The 13,306-nt window shown below is 38.2% G+C and overlaps 1 long non-coding RNA gene across 3 annotated transcripts; it reads left to right on the top strand.

Annotated features, from left to right (window-relative positions):
- Window positions 1-523: 523 nt before the first annotated feature.
- LOC110708254 lies at window positions 524-3,296 on the top strand. Of its 3 annotated transcripts, none has more exons than XR_002508674.1 (4): window positions 524-915; window positions 998-1,203; window positions 1,302-1,382; window positions 2,770-3,296. It is a non-coding gene; the product is annotated as an uncharacterized LOC110708254 (long non-coding RNA). The 3 variants fall into 3 exon arrangements; XR_002508673.1 differs by having other exon boundaries at window positions 525-915; window positions 1,012-1,203; window positions 2,770-3,295; XR_002508672.1 differs by having other exon boundaries at window positions 526-1,203.
- The last annotated feature ends 10,010 nt before the right edge of the window (window positions 3,297-13,306 follow it).

Here is a 13,306-nt window from a genome sequence, read left to right as displayed (position 1 = left end):
GTTCTCACATACTGCAAGGATATAACCACTATTCACAATAAATTGTCTCACCGATGCATGCCTCACACGGATGTGCCTCCTTTTTCCATTATACACACTATTGTTTGTTACGCATATTGTTGATTGTGAATCACGATGTATGGAGATTGGAGGAGCAGGCTTACCCCACAACGGTAAATCTGCTAATAGGCTTCTTAGCTAATCCAATTCTTGACTTGCTAAGTCTAGTGCCACTAGTAGAAAAATTGTCATTTGTAAAGGGTTATTTTTAACGGGCAAAGCTATGCCCGTTACAATAAACATATTCGTAACGGTCAAAATAATAGTCCGTTACAAATACATATTATTCGTAACGGGCAACATGGTGCCCATTACGAAAACTATGTTTTTTGTAACGGGCAAGATCTTGTCCGTTACGAATATTTATTTATTTGTAACGGACAAGGTAGTGCCCGTTACAAATGTTTGAATTTGGGCCCAGCTGATGAGAAAAGCCCATTTATAACTAGGGTTTCACTCTCCTCAGTTAGTCAGTCCTTAAGCCGTCATTTCCTCATCTTCTTTCATTTCTCCTCTCTCCTCTCTCCTCCAAAAACCTTAACATCCCCAATTTCCCACTCGATGACATCTTATCAATGGATGTTCAGCTCTTACAAAACACTATAATTCCATCCCCAAATCAACCAAATTCCTCAAATTCTCTCAATGTCTTCCTCAGAGTTTGCCCCCTTCCAATTGCTCCTTCCAAACCCTCTAAATCGAAACAACCTAATTCGAAAAAACCCAGTAAGAGTTGTCTTACGATCAATGACGTATCATTCTATTACGATTATTCACCCAATTTGCAATTCTAACAGGTTGAAATATGAAGTTTACATCGGATTTTTGCATGTTTTTTCTTCAGATTCTTCTTAGGTTTGTTGTTTGAATTCCCCCCTTTTTAGTTTTTGGGATTTTTTCAATTGATTGATTGCATACTTTTTTAAGTGAATTGTAGTTATAACTGTGCAGGATGAAGTGTATGATAAGCTCGTAAGACCAATGGTTGAGGGATTTATGAGTGGAAAAGGTGGGCTTTCGGCTGCTTTAGGGCCTAGTGGTTCCTCGCGCCGTTTTCGGATCTGTTAAAGTACCCGGTTTGGTTCCTCGCGCTCTTCGCCACATTTTTGATGCTGAAGCTGGTAAATCGTCTATGATGTCGAGGTGATTATGCTCGCATTTTTCCTTTTGAGGTTCAATTAATAGTATTATATATGTGTGAGATGGTAATTTGTTTTTTTCTCTATGTTGCCCTTTTAAAGTCTTTGCGGTCCTGTTGGTGAATTTCTCTCGAAGATTCGGTAGATCGAAGCCTCTTCATAAGGTCCTTGGTGGTGGTAAACGTATGTTTCCTCAATTTTTGATTTTTCCCTCTTTTTTTTGATTGAAATGTTGTTTGTATATTCTGAATTTGATTGTTTCCTGTACAATTTGTGCAATTGATGATTGTTTTTAGCTTAGTTATTGTTTATTAATGGAGACCGGGAGTGATTTTGATTGTATTTGTTGCTTTTATTGATTGATTTGTTTGTATGATGGTGTTATTATTACAGATCTGAGTTTTGTTGCAGCCTCCTAAACCTCCTGATGTGTTTTTATTGAAATTATGCTGCCATGATAGAAGAGGGCTATTACATGATATATCTTATTTTTGTTTGTCTAATTTCGCAATTAATTGGTAATATAGTATGATGTTGTTGGACTAATTGCTTTGTAGTAGTTTTATTATGCTTTTATTCAATTTTCTTTGTAAATTTTGTGATATGTTTGTGTAATTGTGTTGTTGGTAGGTGGATCATGGATAGAGTCATGGGTCCTTGGTTAGTATTATCTACATATGCCTGAGATTTAGAGCGAAAAAGTGATGATTGCAGCTTTATGAGAATTTTTTTTGGTCTAATACAATATAGAAGTCCTAATTTTTAATTTGAGGATTAGTTGTCTAATTGATCAAGTATTTCAGTTTTAGTTTAAGTTGGATATTTTATTTCCAACCTTACTTATTGAGTTTGTTGCATTAAAAATACGTAGCATGAGCTTTTCCATAAGGCACAATGTGTCAACGTCTAATCAATATGGATTATAGGGGTCGTAGGCTTATGAGGTCTTGGCCTAGTGATAAAGGCTAAAAGCTTGTAGTTGTTCAGACTATAGATAATTTATTAGTAGTTGCTGTCGCTGGCTACTTTTTTTGGGAGCTATATGTAGAGTGAGAGGGTGGGAGGTGGAGGTTTGGCTTCTACTTGAATTTTTTTTATACTGATGAATATTACACTTGTACATTAGAATTTAGCACTATATGGAATGCAGTACTCAAATGTGTTAAGAGTCTCTTTTAATGTTCTGAATTACACTCTGTAATTTTTTTTCGACAAAAGCTTCAGACCTTTTGCTTGAGCTTAAAACAAGTATCATCTCATTAAATTGGACTCATATAACTTCAAAATTGGACTCACATAACTTCAAAACAAGTATCATCTCATTAAAACAAGTATCATCTCATTATTCCACGTGCATATCAACTCATAGAATGGTAATGTCCAGTTCACTCAGTCAATTGTTCGTTTACTGTCAATCTGTCATTCTCATAATCTCATGTCCTGTGGAAAGGAAGATGTTACAACTTCCCTGGATTGATATGCACGTGGAATAATGTTTAATATGTACATGAAATTCTGATATTCTGATTTGAATAGTCATAATAAGATCTGATTTAATTTATGAATGTAGGGTACTAATATATACCTGAGGAGAGTCTTCCTGAGCCATTTAACCGGAAGAAGCGTGATCTGCTGTTACGTTCCTTCGAACAATCAAGTACAAGCTCTCGCATTAAGAAATTTGCTAGTGTAGCAGAGTCAGACACAGCTCAAGCATCCCATTTTTCTCCATCTTTCAGGAAGCATTTTTTCAATGGGAGGCTCATACTGTAAATCAAGGAACAGTCTCCAGAGTCCATCAAATTTCTTTTTGGTCATACATAAAGAGATGATTGATTTCGCGGGGGAAGTTGGTGCTCCAGATAAACCACTTGAGTTGCAGTAATTTGTGGAAGATGTAAACGACTTAAATTAATTTAGTGGAAAATCATTTAAATCTCTTATTGCCATTGAGATTTTCTTTTGCTCTATTTTTTCAGTTTTAGTTATTAGGTGATAATAAATGTATTTTTTTTGTTGATTGTATATATATAAAGTACTATTTTTATCTCAATTAATTAATAAAATAATTGTGCTATAATTATTATGCAAGCTAGCTAATCCAGCACAACATGTGCTGGATTTTTTTTTTAAAATTGGGTTACACACTATTTGTAACGGGAAGATATCATGCCCGTTAGAATTAACCTCGTTATTTGTAACGGGCAGTTGAAAGTCCCGTTACAAATAAATCGTTATTTGTAACGGGCACTTGAATTATTCGTTACGAATAACCCATTATTCGTAACGGACACTGCCCGTTACGAATAACAATGGCTATCCGTAATGGTGGCATACGTAATGCCCAATGCCCGTTATGGATAGGCCTTTTTTGCCCGTTACGGATAGTTATTTTTCCACTAGTGTGCTATGAACTCTCCTTCCACAGTGGACCTTTCATTGCATGTTTGCTTTGTTGAATTCCACGAAACTGCACTCCCGCAAAGAGTAAATACATTCCCATTCATAGAGCTTACTTCTCCACTATTAGTCACCCAATTTTCATTACAATATCCCTCCAACACTAGAGGATATCCCACAAACTTCAAACACAGATTCAGCTCCATTCACAATAACACGATTGGTCTTAGGGGGAGGACCAGATCCATGGGGTATCAATAATTGTCACAATAGTATTATTTTGTTCAATAGATTTAGGAGCATCATTAAACAAAACATAATCAACTTCAACTTATTCAAAATCAATCAACAACCTTTGTGCCCATCTCTTATAATTAGTACCATCAAGAGATTCAAGTTTCGATAAGTCAAGGTATAAGCGATTTTGAGAACTACTAGCCATGATAACAACAGTAAAACTATGCTTCTAGATTGTTAAAAATATATTGTTGCAACCAAATAAATAATAGCAAGAACAAGGAAAGATGTTACTTTGTGATGCGTTTTACGGCTGCCCTAGAAGCGTATTTCGCCACCACCGGTACGAGGTTCTCAATGACGAGTGCTCCTCAAAGGTAACACAACGATCCTTCAAATCCGTACCCCGAATGAAGGATTGGAATTATACCAAGAACTGTCAGATCTCTTTATGGAGTTTTAGGGTTTTTGGCTTTTGTTTGTAGGTGTAATTTGTGAATAACGAAAGGCTTCAAAGTCTTGTTATATATAGGTTATGGAAAAAGAATCAAAATAAGGAAATAAAATCCGACCAAAAAATGCGTTCTTGAAACCTTGACCGGTCGGGCGCGACAAACACAATTCATAAACCTCAGTTTTAGGCTTCGCTCGGCCAGGCAGGGAAAGTCTACCCTATCGGGCGCGCAAGGTAAAAAATAATATGGAGAAGTTTGAAGCTTCGTCTTGTCTACAGGGCAAAGTTGCCCTGGCAGGGCACATGAGATTAGATACCTACGGAGTTAGCTACTTCGACGAGAAGCTTACTTTTCACCGCCCTACCCCCCGGGCAAGTCCGCCCTGGCAGGGCATGCGGGATAAAGAAGCTTAATGTCAGAATTAGCTTTATAAAATCGATCGGCTGAATCTTTCGACTTGCATTACTCCTTGAATTCTATCCACCTGATTAAAATTTATTTTAGTTGTAATTTGAACTAAGATTACTCTTACCATAACTTATTAAAATTAAACTGAACTTATCAAAACTTATTAAACTTGAAAAAGTGAATATAAGGTGAAAGTAACATATCCTTAAACTTTTGGTTAAGTTTCTATTTTAACGTGATATTAGAGTTAGCGTGACACGAAAGTCACGAGTTTAAATCTCATCCACCCCCACTTTTGAGTGGAATTTTATACATTTCGTTTTTGGTATAAAGGAGCTCATGACACATCTACATTTCAAACCCAACAAGCTCTCATGTGAGGGGCCAGTGTGATTGAGTATCAACTTTACTTGTGATGCTTATTAGCTTATGTACTCTTGACACCTGTGATAAATGAATTTTGCCTTCATTCCCTAACTCTTGACATTAATAAGAAAATTTGTTCTTATGCATACAACGCCAGCAATAGAGAAAATGTTTGATTCCCAATATAATTATGTAACTGTAATTATATATGGGTAAGCTTACCCATATATAATTATCAGTTGTATATGTATTCCCAAAATAACAATTATCAATTACTAATATAGCTTACCCATATATAATTATCAGTTACTAATATAATTATCAGCTATATTAGTAATTGATAATTATTATTTTGAATACTAGTTATTTTTTTTAACCCTCCAATTTTGCATTACTATTATTTTATTTTTATTATTTTTAAATTTTTTTTTAACTTTTCACAATTTATTTACAACAATTTAAGTTTTTTTACTAATTAGTAATGAGTAGTTGAAATAACATTTTTCAAGCATTATTCCTTACATAGTAAATATTTATTAGTAATTGATTATTAATATATACTTCAATTAGCAGAAGAATGATATAGTTAGAGGCTCAAAACTTATCTGCCATTATAAGTCACAATATTGCATATGATAGAAGAAAAAGAAAGTTAAAGAAACCTATAATATATGCAATGCATAATATAGAATACTACGAGTAATAATTAGAGGAAGTTAAAGAATATTATTACTGAAAAATAAAATTTGCAAGTTTGACTAAACGGCTAGAAGACGGAGTTTTTCACAATAAGATATTTGTTTAAGTTTTCTTTTAATTTTGATAGACTTTTAACCGTTTTTTACTTTTAGAATACTTTTTTTTTTCAAAGTACTTTTAAAATATTGAGTACTTTTATTACTACACTATTAATTTTTTTTTCTATGAAGTACTATTCTTATATGAAAATGATATAATAGGCAAAAACACAAGTACAAATACATTTATTATAATACAAACACGTAGGATATAAATGTGAGTTAAAGAAAATTAAATAAGAGATTTGTAAAAAAAAAATATAGAATTAAATAATTCAAATGCCACATAAGAAAAACTAGAGAATGAGACTTTAATGTTTAAATTAACTAAATATAAATTATTATCTTTTAAGATTAAAATTTTTATCTAAATATATAACGAATAAAAGAAAATTTATGCTTTATTTTAAAATAAAAATATTAAATGATATACTTCGTGAAACTAATACAATAACAAATTTTGAGTAATCCTAATGAGGTCGCTACCCCTAAACTCATGAAGAAATTAGCAGATATATATTTCACAAAGGTTACCGCTTTTGTAGAATCCGTTTATTTTTTAACTTCTCGACAATCAGCATTATGGAAATCAAAACTGGGAGATCACACCTCTACTGATATGGTTTGAGAATGTATAAGTTTATTATTTGAGAAATGAAGAAAATAGGCAAGTGAGTAGCCATTCGGCTCAAATGACCTTGATTTTGATGAATTGGACCCAAAACCTTAGAACTTGGCGATTTTTATGTAATTTCAAATGACAACCACTTATAAATATGTCATTATGAGTTGTTTTGAGATGCAAGGAGTTTATAAGTTGAGAAATGAAGAAAATAGGCAATTGAGAAGCCATTTCGGCTCAAAATGGCTTTATATTTGTAAAATTGCTCAATTTTTTTTTTAAAATATGCAAGTTCCGCCGCCCCGGGACACCCGAGGGAGCCGCCCCCGCTGCCGGAACAGTGAAGGCAGCCCGCGCCGAGGCCACAACAGCCCCGGCAGCCGCATGCCAAGGCTGTAGCAGCCACGACAGGTGGCTGCCATGTCTGCTGCAGCCTCGGCTAGGGGTGTACACCGGTCCAAAACCGGACCGGACCTGGACCGGACCTGTTTGGACTGGGGACCTGAATTGGGTAATTATGAGGACCGGGGACCGAACCTGAATTAACAGGTCCGGTTCCGGGCCAGACTTGAAAAATCAGGTCCGGTCCGGGTTTGGACCTGAATGGACCTGTTTTGTGTCTTTTTCGTTTTTTTTTAATACAAAACCTGTTGGACCTGCATATGGACATGTTTTGTGATTTTTAGACCTGTTGCATAATTTAATAATTACATACAAACCAAAATTATCAATTACAAAACTACATAAAGTCTTTAAAGTCCCGATTCTCAAACACCAAAAATACAAATGAGTCCACCGAAAATACAAATAAGTCCACGAAAACTCAGTTTCAATTTTTCAGAGTTTGGTTTTCTTCTTCTTTTTTTTTTTTTTTTTTTAATTACGATTTTCCCGGGTTTCAGGTCCGGACCTGAAAACCCCGGGTTTGGACCGGGTCCGGACCGGGACCGGGAACCTGGATTTTTAAGAACCGGGACCGGACCTGAATCAATAGGTCCGGGTCAGGTCCGGTCCGGTTCAGGTCGGTTCAGGTCTGGTTTCAGGTCCGGGCCAATTTTTGTACACCCCTAGCCTCGGCAGCAGCCTGCCTGGGCTGATGCACCTCGACAGGTGGCTGCCATTGCTGTAGCAGCACAGGCAGGTGCTGCCGAGGCTGCAGTAGCCATGGCAGCCGCTTGTCGAGGCTGCAGCAGACATGGCAGCCACCTGCCGTGGCTGCTACAGCCTTGGCATGCGGTTGTCGGGGCTGCTGTGGCCTCGGCGCGGGCTTCTTTCGCTATTCCGGTAGCAGGGGAGGCTACCTCGGGTGTCCCGGGGCGGCGGAACTTGCATATTTAAAAAAAAAATTTGAGCAATTTTAAATCCACTTGGCGGACCTTGCATATTGTAAAAAAAAAAAATATTTGGCGGTTTTATTTTAAGAGTGCCTAACGGTTTAACACTTACAAAAATTGAGAACTAAATAATTTACCTCCTTATTAATCAACTTCACCCATGCACGTGGCCAATCAACGAAGCTACCTACAGCTTGCCAAAGCGTTGTTATCTCAACCTCCTCTATCGGTATGGGTAGTGGGATGTCTTCGAACCTCGCAACCACTGAATCGATCCCAACCGAGTAATGATGTGGCCCCGCCGTAGCACCCGTCGTCAGTTGGGCACTACCATACACCACCCAACTCAACTCCGTAGTATTTGCATGCCCCGGGGCTAGAAGTGCACACCGGGTGTCTTCCTACACAAGTATATATATAAAAAGAAGATAGTTAAATAGGACTTTTACAACAGCATAGATAATATAACAAAATTCATTAAGGTAGAGGGTTACAAATCACTTGTAACTCTGGAAATTCATGCGGTGTTGGATTTTCAAGCTCCCTCGAGTCCGCATGTGTAGGAGTAGGAACCTGCAACAATACATCAATCATTGCACCTCAAATCTCAATTAACTCAGTATTTTAAAACTTTTAATAACCGAATTGATTTTACCTCAGGTGGCACATCTTCACCACGTATCTCATCTCCTCCATATCTATCACCTTCTCCTTCTCCTTTTGGTTTAGAACATGAGTCGACCGGGGTACTCGTGAGGAACGAAAAAGTTGGTAAGTTCATCTGCTTCGCCCAAGCATCCAATTCACCAACTAAATCGTTGCGTACTTGTTCCTTAATTGATGCCACCTTGGCATCCAACTCCCCCGGTGAGTTAACACTGGCTCGAGATCTACCCGATTTTGTGTATTCGGGATCCATCACCTTATTCCATCCAAGCAATGACCCTCCCGAACCTACTACTCATCCTGGATGGTATGGCCTTCCCAAAGCCATGGTGAAAGGGTCATTCTCCACACTTTGTTCAAATTTTCCCTCCACCATCTCTTGAGTGTGTTCAAGCATAGCATAAGGAAAAATGAGGTCAGTAAAACAGTTAATGGTTTGTACAGTGATTTAGATGCAAAAGTGACTTAATTTCAACAATTCATAGGTAACTTACAAGCTTATCCGCCAGTTTTATGGTTTCCGGACCCTTGATGACCCATTTTCCGGTTTCCTTATCAAACGTATGGAGAGAACAAAAGAAATCACCGGCACGACTCACCAATGTAGTGATTGTGGAACTAGAGGGTTCCTTCGATGCCACTAGAAGCGCTTTAGGGTATAAACCCGAATCGACCCACTAAGGTCTCTTTTCACCAAAAGTCTTAGGACCCATATGATGGACGTATTCCTTCTTTTCTGCATTCTTTTTATTTTGCTCTCGAAGTTCCTAAAAAACTAAAAATGTTAGTCTCATTGCTACAAAAAGTGTCAAGATATTATTCAATTAAGATCAGATTTACACAAACTTACAATGGCTTTCTTTTGAGTCTTCATTCTAACGAACTCTTCCCAATCATCTTTTGACACGGTCGGCCATATTTTCCACGGGAGACGGTCATCCTCATCAGCATTCTTCTTCTTTGATTTCTTCTTATTCTTGTAGATCCACCGATTAGTCAACTTGGTCTTAAAGCCTCTGAATCTTTCCGCTAATAAAGATTCAAACACCCTTCTCTTCTCGGGATCATTAGGAATAGAAAATAGCCTCTGCAAGCACAAATTAAAACCGATTATTAGTTTCTGTTTAGTAACAACCATAAGGTTAAGGTATCTTAAATTGTCTAAATGTGCCAAAAACACACTTACCCTTGTATCATCCCAAAATGTTTGAATCAAACCCGGAGGTACTTGCCGCATTACAAGTGTAATGGGGATTTTCCGCGAACATATGCCAACTTGATTAGCATATTGTCGACGCCATTTGGGCTCGGGTTGGCCGTTGTTGTCATACTCCAAGACCATGGGATCTTCCGGTTTCTTAAAGCTTCTCGTCGGACCCCTTCTTTTTGTTTGAGCCGGTGCCTTTTCCCCCCTCCACCACCTGTGTTGTTTTCATCTTGTCCTTGGCCTTGACTTTCAGGAGTCGGATTCTCACCAACAATCTCACGTGCTGTATTTACAATAGGCGGTGCACGTTCAGCTGAAATTTCAAAATCGTCAAGCCTACGCTCGAACTCATCTTGAGCCTGATCCTCTGGCTCACCCAAGTCATCCTCGTATTCACATCATAAGGCACATCATCATCGTCCTCGTCCTCATCCTCGTACTCGTCCTCATACTCATCATCATCAATGTCCTCTACACAATGAGGATCATGATCGTGCGCCATGAGATAAAAGCACCTGTCAAAGAAATCATAAAACAATATTAGTGTATAGTAAAGTATATGCATGATAGTTATTATGGTTAAGTAGAAGCTATTTCAGCCATTTTCACCTACTTATTATGGTCCTATAACCTTGTATATGCATAATAATGAGTACACTTAGGCAATTTCAAACTACAAACATGTTAAATATATTGAATATAGGTTGTTAGAATGAATAAATGTTAGTTCATACACAAAACAAAAGAATTGGGTTAAGTAGAAGCTATTTAAGCCATTTTCACCTACTTATGGTCCTATAACCTTGTATATGCATGATAATGAGTACACTTAGGCAATTTCAAACTACAAATATGTAATTTTTGCCTACTTATGCTCCTATATACATGATAACTAAACTATATTTGCAATGAAACCATTACTAACTTTTAATCAAACTACCTCATTATGAAATTCCTTCGTTGTGGTCTGATCGCATATAACCTGCTTCGTTGTCTATGTCATTTAGTACAACAGTTCTAGGAACAGTGAAAGGTGCTGAATCATCAAACGCATCATATTCTTCCTCATCTTCAACATCTCCAATGCCTAGGATTCTTCTTTTTCCAGCTAGCACTATAGACCATTTTGAATCCATTGGGTCAGTTACGTAGAACACTTGCTTAGCTTGAGATGCAAGGATAAATGGTTCCGCACTATCATTCAAGTGGCCAAGATCTACAAGAGTAAAGTCCTCATATTTGACGTTACGCCTGATATTATCAAACCACTTACACTTGAAAAGAGCAACCGTGAAGTCACAATAATCAAGCTCCCATATTTCTTGAATTCGACCATAGTATGACAACTCTGCATCGACAGGTGATTTATCCTTAGAACTTGCAAACTCCCTTGACGATGCCACAAGAGTTACACCACTGTTTTGGGTGGAGGAAGATTTCAAATTACGACCCTCGGTCCAAAAAGTGTACCCATTGATGTCATATCCCTCAAATGAACGGACATCATCTTTAGGACCGTACGCAAGCCACCGTACTGTATCGGTCACATTAGTATCATTCAATCCACTCATTACTCGATCATGAAACCAATCAACAAACCTCTTATTATGCAACTGCATAAGTTCCCTTTCACCTTTAAATGGAAATTCGTCACGCAAACTAGCCATGTGCTCGTCTAAATATGGGTGCACATTTGAAACATGGTGCAACACATAAAGGTGTGCTTGTAAGAACTGATCTCGGTCTGGTGACATTTGTTTCGACCCAATTGTGCCATGACCATCAAGTCTACCTTCATATCGAGAAGTAGGAAGACCAATAGGTTGAGCAAGGGCTATGTAGTCCGCCACAAAGTTACCTATCTACTCACCCACTGTCCCTTGCATCATACTTCCTTCAGGGTGAGCCCGGTTCCGTACTTTATCTTGTAATGTACCCATGTGTCTTTCAAAAGGGTAGCACCACCTCATGAACACTGGACCGCACAACTTAATATCACGCACCAAATGAAGAACCAGATGAACCATTATGTCAAAAAATGAGGGTGGGAATTACATCTCAAATTTGCACAAAGTCACAACCACATCTGCTTGCAAAGCATCTAGTGTACAAGGATCAAGAACTTTGCTACAAATTGTATTGAAAAACAAACAAAGGCTTGTAATCGCTTCCCTCACGTGTTTCGGTAGAATACCACGGATTGCAATCGGTAGGAATACTTGCATCATAATGTGACAATCATGGGATTTCATACTTGTCAGCTTCAATTCTCCATTTAAGGTTACAAATCTTTTCATGCTAGATGAGTACCCTGATGGAACCTTAATGCCGTACAGACATGCACAAAACATACGTTTCTTTACCCTTGACAATGTATAGCAAGCCGGGGGTAAATAATTCTTTTCATCCTTCCCTTTACCCTTAACTTTCTTCTTTGACGCATCTTTGGCCTTTCCCTTTCCCTTGCTCTTCTCCTTCCCTTTTTTCGAAAGATTTTCATCTTCTATTCTCGGCTCCTTCCCCTTTCTAACCTTTACTTGAGGCCACAATTCTGGACGAATCCCCATCTCTTTCAAATCTAACCGTGCACCCTTTCCGTCCTTTGTTTTGCCTGGGATATTCATAAGCGTCCCCAAAAGAGCATCACAGACATTCTTCTCTATATGCATCACATCAAGACAATGCCTAACGTCATGTTCTCTCCAGTACGGAAGCTTCCAAAAGATTGATTCTTTCTTAAACAAAGCAGCTGAGACCACAGTTTTTCTGATTTTCCAAACACCGTTCGTATCCCTTTCACCCGAGTACTAATCTCAGCACTAGTCAATGGTCTAGGCGCAATATCCTCTTCCACGGTTCCATTGAAAGCCTTTTTTTGCCTACGGTACGGGTGATCACGCCTAAGGAACCTTCGAGTCCGTAGGTAGACATCTTTGTGAGAATGAGTCAGGTATACGCTTGATTTGTCATCAATACATATGGGGTATTTTTTTTGCCTTTGACCTTGTACCCACACAAGTTGCCACATGCCGGGAATTCATTCATGGTCCACATAAGGGCTGCACGCAATGTGAACATCTCGTTCTGATGAGCATCAAAAACGAAAACCCCTTCGTCCCACATCTTTCTCAAGTCGTCAATAAGCGGCGCAAGGTAAACATCTATGTCGTTTCCAGGTTGCTTAGGACCAGTTATTAGCAATAAAAGCATTACATACTTATGTTTCATGCACGACCAAGGAGGAAAATTATAAATCACTAAAAGTACCGGCCATGTGCTGTGTTGGGTACTAAGAGTGCCAAATGGAATCATCCCGTCCGTGCACAACCCAAGCCTTAAATTTCTGACTTCATTACCAAATTCCTCAAACTTCAAATCAATGTTCTTCCACTGTGGAGAGTCAGCTAGATGCTTCAGCATTCTGTTTTTCTTTCTTCCCTCTGCATGCCACCTCAAGTTTTTAGCGTCTTTTGGTATTGAGAACAAACGCTTAAACCTTGGAATAATGGGAAGATACCACTAACACCTTAGCAGGAGGTCCCTCCGTGCCAGGATTGCAACTCATGCGCTTTTACCGCGACCGCTTGCATCGTGGACACTCCTGCAGTTGTTCAT

This window comes from Chenopodium quinoa, unplaced genomic scaffold (genome assembly GCF_001683475.1).
Source record: "Chenopodium quinoa cultivar QQ74 unplaced genomic scaffold, ASM168347v1, whole genome shotgun sequence".
Classification (NCBI taxonomy): domain Eukaryota; kingdom Viridiplantae; phylum Streptophyta; class Magnoliopsida; order Caryophyllales; family Amaranthaceae; genus Chenopodium; species Chenopodium quinoa.
The sequence above is the reverse complement of the archived record's forward strand: the minus strand, read 5'-3'. Positions and strand labels throughout refer to the sequence as shown.